Source organism: Bombina bombina, chromosome 2, assembly GCF_027579735.1.
Source record: "Bombina bombina isolate aBomBom1 chromosome 2, aBomBom1.pri, whole genome shotgun sequence".
Lineage (NCBI taxonomy): Eukaryota > Metazoa > Chordata > Amphibia > Anura > Bombinatoridae > Bombina > Bombina bombina.
This window is the reverse complement of record NC_069500.1, coordinates 493,723,200-493,732,696: the sequence shown is the minus strand read 5'-3', so window position 1 is coordinate 493,732,696 and position 9,497 is coordinate 493,723,200.

Genomic DNA, 9,497 nt, shown 5'->3' with positions numbered 1-9,497 from the left:
TGTCCTTTTGTTCAAGCTACTGTATTGCTTTGATACAGTAGCTTGCGGTACAATTAAAAAGAACCGCGCAGGTTTCCCAGGACAGCTTGTACGCACCCGGCTACGAAGGGGGGAGACCTCAGCTCTGCGCCAAGAGGAGCTGTTGGCACTGAAGTACAGAGACAAGAAGGATGTATACCTTCTTACCACCATCCACACAGAGAGGACGGTGGCGGTTTCTGTACGTGGCAGAGCTGAGATCATAAGGAAGCCAGTGTGCATCAAGTCTTATAACCGGCATATGGGTGGGGTTGATCTGGCTGATCAGCTGCTGCAGCCCTATCTAATTATGCGGAAGACAAGGGCCTGGTACAAAAAGGTTGCAATTTACCTAATGCAGATTGCAACCCACAACGCTTTTTTGTTGTTCAAAAAAGCAAACCCCAGAGTTAAAAAGACTTTTTTACAGTTTCAGCTCCAGATTATTACGGGGATTTTGTACCATGATGCACCTGCTCCCCGGGCGGTGATGGGAGAGAGCAGAGTTGGGGCTACCCATTTTATTTTTAAAATCCCCCCTAATGCCACAAAGCAGAAACCACAAAAAAAATGCAGAGTCTGTACCAAGAGGGGGAAGAGAAGGGACACCATATATTACTGTCCTGATTGCCCTGGACAGCCTGCACTCTGCATTGGGGACTGCTTCAAGCGGTACCATACAATGGTCAATTTTTAAAAAAATAAATACATTTGCTGTTACATATATATATATTTTTTTTGGTTATGTTTATAGTTAGATGTTTTTTTGTTTTTTTTACTTTTACTGTGCCAGATTTTTACATTTCACTACTCTATTTTTTTCTAAAATTGGGCCTGTTTTTTTTTTAACCAAAACCCCTGTCAAACCTATGCATGGGGGACATAGGTGTTCTCAGGGTGCCTTGCAGAAAACAACCTGAAGTATGTTTTTGTAATAACTTACAACAGTCTCTCCTAAATTATAGTCAAAAAGCAATGTGTCTGTAAAAATGAAAATTGAAAAATTACCACCATACACTTTCTCCAATTTTTTGGGCTAAAACGGTTGCTTCAAAGGCATCAAAGCACACCATATACAATACCTTGGGGTGTCAACATTTAAAAAATATACACTTTGAATGCAATAAATAAAAGTGGGGTATGCGATAGGCCCCAAACTAAAGATAGGCCTATCAGAAGAAATACTCTCATTTTTAATAACTAAAATCACAAGTCATAAAATTGTAACATAACCTTCCCAAAATCCTGGCAAACCTATGCATGGGGGGCATAGGTGTACTCAGGGTGCCTTGCAGAAAACAACCTGAAGTATTCTTTTGCAATAACTTACAACAATCTCTCCTAAATCATAGTCAAAAAGCAATGTGTCTGTAAAAATGAAAATTGAAAAATTACCACCATATACTTTCTCCAATTTTTTGGGCTAAAACGGTTGCTTCAAAGGCATCAAAGCACACCATATACAATACCTTGGGGTGTCAACATTTAAAAAATATACACTTTGAATGCAATAAATAAAAGTGGGGTATGTGATAGGCCCCAAACTAAAGATAGGCCTATCAGAAGAAATACTCTCATTTTTAATAACTAAAATCATGTAACATAACCTTCCCAAAATCCTGGCAAACCTATGCATGGGGGGCATAGGTGTACTCAGGGTGCCTTGCAGAAAACAACCTGAAGTATTCTTTTGCAATAACTTACAACAGTCTCTCCTAAATCATAGTAAAAAAGCAATGTGTCTGTAACAATGAAAATTGAAAAATTACCACCATATACTTTCTCCAATTTTTTGGGCTAAAACGGTTGCTTCAAAGGCATCAAAGCACACCATATACAATACCTTGGGGTGTCAACATTTAAAAAATATACACTTTGAATGTAATAAATAAAAGTGGGGTATGTGATAGGCCCCAAACTAAAGATAGGCCTATCAGAAGAAATACTCTCATTTTTAATAACTAAAATCACAAGTCATAAAATTGTAACATAACCTTCCCAAAATCCTGGCAAACCTATGCATGGGGGGCATAGGTGTACTCAGGGTGCCTTGCAGAAAACAACCTGAAGTATTCTTTTGCAATAACTTACAACAATCTCTCCTAAATCATAGTCAAAAAGCAATGTGTCTGTAAAAATGAAAATTGAAAAATTACCACCATATACTTTCTCCAATTTTTTGGGCTAAAACGGTTGCTTCAAAGGCATCAAAGCACACCATATACAATACCTTGGGGTGTCAACATTTAAAAAATATACACTTTGAATGCAATAAATAAAAGTGGGGTATGTGATAGGCCCCAAACTAAAGATAGGCCTATCAGAAGAAATACTCTAATTTTTAATAACTAAAATCATGTAACATAACCTTCCCAAAATCCTGGCAAACCTATGCATGGGGGGCATAGGTGTACTCAGGGTGCCTTGCAGAAAACAACCTAAAGTATTCTTTTGCAATAACTTACAACAGTCTCTCCTAAATCATAGTAAAAAAGCAATGTGTCTGTAACAATGAAAATTGAAAAATTACCACCATATACTTTCTCCAATTTTTTGGGCTAAAACGGTTGCATCAAAGTCATCAAACCACTCCATGTATAATACCTTGGGGGGTCAACTTTTTAAATATAATCACATTTATGGAAAACAAATAAATTGGGGTATGTTAAAAGACCCCCAAAAAAAGACGATAGGCAAAGAAAATATGTTAAATGTGAAAAAAAATCACAAACACATGTCAGACATTTGGCATTGCACCGCCCAAACAAGCCACCAAACCTATGCATAGGTGGTATCACTGAACTCAGGAGATGTTGGTGACCACATATTGGTGTCTTCTTTGGTAGTAACACATAACAGGAGCTGTGAATCCATGTCTAAAGTACAATGTATGTGAAAAATAACACAAAGAAATGAATGCCCAATAGTTTGACAAAGACTAGTGGTTGAATTAGTGTATGGAAAGTGTTAAAACACCTGCATTTGAAATACCCTAGGATGTCTACTTTTCAAAAATATATGGTTTTATGGGGGTAAATTACATTGGCCGGCTTCAGAAATGTCTTAAATAGAACATGGGTGCATGGGATGTGAAAATGGGAAGTGTAAAAAATGGAATGCGCTTCCTAAAAATAAGGCCTTCTAGCCCCCAGAGAACCCAACACACCTATACATGGGTGGTATCACTGTACTCAGGAGATGTTGTTGAACACATATTGAGGTGTTTTTTGGCAGTAAACACATAACAGGAACTGATAATCCATGCCTAAAGTACAATGTGTGTGAAAAATAACACAAAAAAATGACTACCCAAAAGTTTGACAAAGACTGGTGGTTAAATAAGTTCATGGAAAGTGTGAAAATACCAGCATTTCAAATACCCTATCGGGTCTACTTCTCAAAAATATATGGTTTTATGGGGGTAAATTTCATTGACCGGCTTCAGAAATGTCCCAAATAGGACATGGGTGCATGATGACCGATGTGAAAATTCCAAGTTGAAAAACTGGAATGCGCTTCCTAAAAATAAGGCCTTCTAGCCCCCAGAGAACCCAACACACCTATACATGGGTGGTATCACTGTACTCAGGAGATGTTGTTGAACACATATTGGGGTGTTTTTTGGCAGTAACACATAACAGGAACTGAGAATCCATGCCTAAAGTACAATGTGTGTGAAAAATAACACAAAAAAATGACTACCCAAAAGTTTGACAAAGACTGGTGGTTGAATTAGTGCATGGAAAGTGTTAAAATACAAGCATTTGAAATACCCTAGGGTGTCTACTTTTCAAAAATATATGGTTTGATGGGGGTAAATTCCATTGACCAGCTTCAGAAATGTCCCAAATAGGACATGGGTGCATGATGACCGATGTGAAAATTCCAAGTTGAAAAACTGGAATGCGCTTCCTAAAATTAAGGCCTTTTAGCCCCCAGAGAACCCGACACACCTATACATGGGTGGTATCACTGTACTCAGGAGATGTTGTTGAACACATATTGAGGTTTTTTTTGGCAGTAACACATAACAGGAACTGAGAATCCATGCCTAAAGTACAATGTGTGTGAAAAATAACACAAAATAATGACTACCCAAAAGTTTGACAAAGACTGGTGGTTGAATTAGTGCATGGAAAGTGTTAAAATACAAGCATTTGAAATACCCTAGGGTGTCTACTTTTCAAAAATATATGGTTTGATGGGGGTAAATTCCATTGACCAGCTTCAGAAATGTCCCAAATAGGACATGGGTGCATGATGACCGATGTGAAAATTCCAAGTTGAAAAACTGGAATGCGCTTCCTAAAATTAAGGCCTTTTAGCCCCCAGAGAACCCGACACACCTATACATGGGTGGTATCACTGTACTCAGGAGATGTTGTTGAACACATATTGAGGTTTTTTTTGGCAGTAACACATAACAGGAACTGAGAATCCATGCCTAAAATACAATGTGTGTGAAAAATAACACAAAATAATGACTACCCAAAAGTTTGACAAAGACTGGTGGTTGAATTAGTGCATGGAAAGTGTTAAAATACAAGCATTTGAAATACCCTAGGGTGTCTACTTTTCAAAAATATATGGTTTGATGGGGGTAAATTCCATTGACCAGCTTCAGAAATGTCCCAAATAGGACATGGGTGCATGATGACCGATGTGAAAATTCCAAGTTGAAAAACTGGAATGCGCTTCCTAAAATTAAGGCCTTTTAGCCCCCAGAGAACCCGACACACCTATACATGGGTGGTATCACTGTACTCAGGAGATGTTGTTGAACACATATTGAGGTTTTTTTTGGCAGTAACACATAACAGGAACTGAGAATCCATGCCTAAAATACAATGTGTGTGAAAAATAACACAAAATAATGACTACCCAAAAGTTTGACAAAGACTGGTGGTTGAATTAGTGCATGGAAAGTGTTAAAATACAAGCATTTGAAATACCCTAGGGTGTCTACTTTTCAAAAATATATGGTTTGATGGGGGTAAATTCCATTGACCAGCTTCAGAAATGTCCCAAATAGGACATGGGTGCATGATGACCGATGTGAAAATTCCAAGTTGAAAAACTGGAATGCGCTTCCTAAAATTAAGGCCTTTTAGCCCCAAGAGAACCCGACACACCTATACATGGGTGGTATCACTGTACTCAGGAGATGTTGTTGAACACATATTGAGGTTTTTTTTGGCAGTAACACATAACAGGAACTGAGAATCCATGCCTAAAGTACAATGTGTGTGAAAAATAACACAAAATAATGACTACCCAAAAGTTTGACAAAGACTGGTGGTTGAATTAGTGCATGGAAAGTGTTAAAATACAAGCATTTGAAATACCCTAGGGTGTCTACTTTTCAAAAATATATGGTTTGATGGGGGTAAATTCCATTGACCAGCTTCAGAAATGTCCCAAATAGGACATGGGTGCATGATGACCGATGTGAAAATTCCAAGTTGAAAAACTGGAATGCGCTTCCTAAAATTAAGGCCTTTTAGCCCCCAGAGAACCCGACACACCTATACATGGGTGGTATCACTGTACTCAGGAGATGTTGTTGAACACATATTGAGGTTTTTTTTGGCAGTAACACATAACAGGAACTGAGAATCCATGCCTAAAGTACAATGTGTGTGAAAAATAACACAAAATAATGACTACCCAAAAGTTTGACAAAGACTGGTGGTTGAATTAGTGCATGGAAAGTGTTAAAATACAAGCATTTGAAATACCCTAGGGTGTCTACTTTTCAAAAATATATGGTTTGATGGGTGTAAATTCCATTGACCAGCTTCAGAAATGTCCCAAATAGGACATGGGTGCATGATGACCGATGTGAAAATTCCAAGTTGAAAAACTGGAATGCGCTTCCTAAAATTAAGGCCTTTTAGCCCCCAGAGAACCCGACACACCTATACATGGGTGGTATCACTGTACTCAGGAGATGTTGTTGAACACATATTGAGGGTTTTTTTGGTAGTAACACATAACAGGAACTGAGAATCCATGCCTAAAGTACAATGTGTGTGAAAAATAACACAAAATAATGACTACCCAAAAGTTTGACAAAGACTGGTGGTTGAATTAGTGCATGGAAAGTGTTAAAATACAAGCATTTGAAATACCCTAGGGTGTCTACTTTTCAAAAATATATGGTTTGATGGGGGTAAATTCCATTGACCAGCTTCAGAAATGTCCCAAATAGGACATGGGTGCATGATGACCGATGTGAAAATTCCAAGTTGAAAAACTGGAATGCGCTTCCTAAAAATAAGGCCTTCTAGCCCCCAGAGAACCCAACACACCTATACATAGGTGGTATCGCTGTACTCAGGAGATGTTGTTGAACACATATTGAGGTGCTTTTTGGCAGTAACACATAACAGGAACTGAGAATCCATGCCTAAAATACAATGTGTGTGAAAAATAACACAAAAAAATGACTACCCAAAAGTTTGACAAAGACTGGTGGTTGAATTAGTGCATGGAAAGTGTTAAAATACCAGCATTTGAAATACCCTAGGGTGTCTACTTTTCAAAAATATATGGTTTGATGGGGGTAAATTCCATTGGCCAGCTTCAGAAATGTCCCAAATAGGACATGGGTGCATGATGACCGATGTGAAAATTCCAAGTTGAAAAACTGGAATGCGCTTCCTAAAATTAAGGCCTTTTAGCCCCCAGAGAACCCGACACACCTATACATGGGTGGTATCACTGTACTCAGGAGATGTTGTTGAACACATATTGAGGTTTTTTTTGGCAGTAACACATAACAGGAACTGAGAATCCATGCCTAAAGTACAATGTGTGTGAAAAATAACACAAAATAATGACTACCCAAAAGTTTGACAAAGACTGGTGGTTGAATTAGTGCATGGAAAGTGTTAAAATACAAGCATTTGAAATACCCTAGGGTGTCTACTTTTCAAAAATATATGGTTTGATGGGGGTAAATTCCATTGACCAGCTTCAGAAATGTCCCAAATAGGACATGGGTGCATGATGACCGATGTGAAAATTCCAAGTTGAAAAACTGGAATGCGCTCCCTAAAAATAAGAGCTTTTAGCCCCCCGAGAACCCGACACACCTATACATGGGTGGTATCACTGTACCCAGGAGATGCTGCTGAAGACATATGAGGGTGTTATTTGGCAGTAACCCTTAATATTATCAGTAAATGTATTCTTAAATTGCTATTTTGTCAAAAAATCAAATTATTTTTTTTCCCCCCCAAACTTTGGCATAGATTGGTGGTAAAATGGTTGCATGAAAAAAGTCAAAATACCCCAAGTTTAATACCTTAGGTTGTCTTCTTTTAAAAAATATATACATTTGAAGGGTTATTCAGGGATTCATGACAGATATTGGTGTTACAATGTAACTATCGCCAATTTTGAAAAAACATGGTTTTGAAATAGCAAAGTGCTACTTGTACTTATTGCCCTATAACTTGCAAAAAAAGCAAAGAACATGTAAACATTGGGTATTTATAAACTCAGGACAAAATTTAGAAACTGTTTAGCATTGGTATTTTATGGTGGTTGTAGATGTGTAAGAGATTTTGGGGCTCAAAGTTAGAAAAAGTGCATTTTTTTTCATTTTTTCCTCATATTTTATATTTTTTTTTATAGTAAATTATAAGATATGATGAAAAAAATGGTATCTTTAGAAAGTCCATTTAATGGCGAGAAAAACAGTATATAATATGTGTGGGTACAGTAAATGAGTAAGAGGAAAATTACAGTTAAATACAAACATCGCAGAAATGCAAAAATAGCCTTGGTCCCAGATGGTCAACAAATTGAAAAGTGGTCTGGTCACTAAGGGGTTAAACTTCTCATTTAGTTGATGAATTTTCAAATGACCGACAACATACTGAATTATCCTTCTCTGATGATGATTTATCTCATTCAGAATATCCTTCATCAGATATTGACACTAACAAATTTACTTTTTTACTTTTAAATAGAGTACATTCGTTCTTTGTTGAAAAGGTATTGATTATATTGGATATTGAGGAGACTAGTCCTCTTGATTTTAAGGCTAGCTAACATTTAAATTCTGCTTATTAACCTCCTGTGGTTTCTTCAGAGGTTTTTTTCCAGTTCCTGATACTAGGGAATGGAATAGGCCTGGGACTTCTTTTATTCCTTCTTTAAGGTTTTTAAATTGTATCCTTTGCCAGCAGTTAGTTTGGAGTTTTGGGGAAAGATCCCCAAAGTTAATGGGGCTCTCTCAACTCTTGCTAAACGTACTACTATTCCTATGGAAAATAGTATTTTTTTTAAAGATCCTTCAGATGGGAAACTTGTATCTTATCTAAGGAAAATTATTTTATTTTCAGGTCCTTTTCTTAGGCCTGCAATTTATTTGGCTGATGTTGCAACTGCTTCAACTTTTTGGTTGGATACTTTAGCACAACAAGTATCGGATTATGATTTGTTTAGCATTGTTAAGTTGATTCAACATGCTAATAATTTTGTTTGTGATGTCATTTTTTTATATTTTCACAATTGAGGTTAAATCTATGTCTTTAGCTATTTTAGCTAGAAGAACTTTGTGACTAAAATCTTGGAATGCTAATTTGTTTTCTAAAATCCAGATTTCTATTTTTCCAAGGTAATAAATTATTTGGTTCACAATTGGATTCAATACTTTCAACTGTTACTCTAGGGAAGGGAGTTTTTTTGCTTCAAGATTAAGTTCTAAGAGTAAATCTTAAGCTTATATTAGTTTTTGTTCTTAATAAGGAACGGAATCCTAAATCTTCCCCAAGTAACATGTTTCTAATTGGAAGCTTTCTTCAAAATGGAATGAATTCAAGCCATTTAAAATATCAAAGTCAGCCCCCAAATTCGCATGAAGGTGCAAACCTTATTCCAGCTTAGCTAAGCTAAGGGGCAGGTTAAGACTTTTCTAAAGGTGTTTGGTTCAATTCGGTCCAAACTTCTTAGATTGGGGTACAGAATAAGATTCAGAGTAAGACCGCCTGTGAGAAGTCTTTTTCTCTCTAGCATATTCCAGCTATTCCAGTAAAGGCTCAGACTTTCTTGAAGTGTGTTTCAGACCTGGAGTTATCTGGGGTATTCATACCAGTTCCATTTCAGGAACGGGGTCTGGGGTTTTGTTCAGAACTATTCATTGTCCCAAAGATAGAAAATCTTTTTGAATTGTCATGTAAGAGTGCCATCTTTCAGAATGGTGTTTATATGGTCTATTCTGCCTTTTGGTCAGCAAGGGCATTATTTGCCTACAATAGACTTACAGGATGCATATCTTCATATTCTGTTTTTATTCAGATTATTTTCATTTTCTGAGATTCTCTTTTTTAGACAAGCATTACCAATTTGTTGCTTTTCCTTTCTGGCCTAGCGACAGCTCTAGGAATCTTTTCAAAAGGTTCTCGGTGTTTCCATATTTGGACGATATCGTGGTATTTGCTCAGTCTTTTCGTTCTGCAGAATCTCAT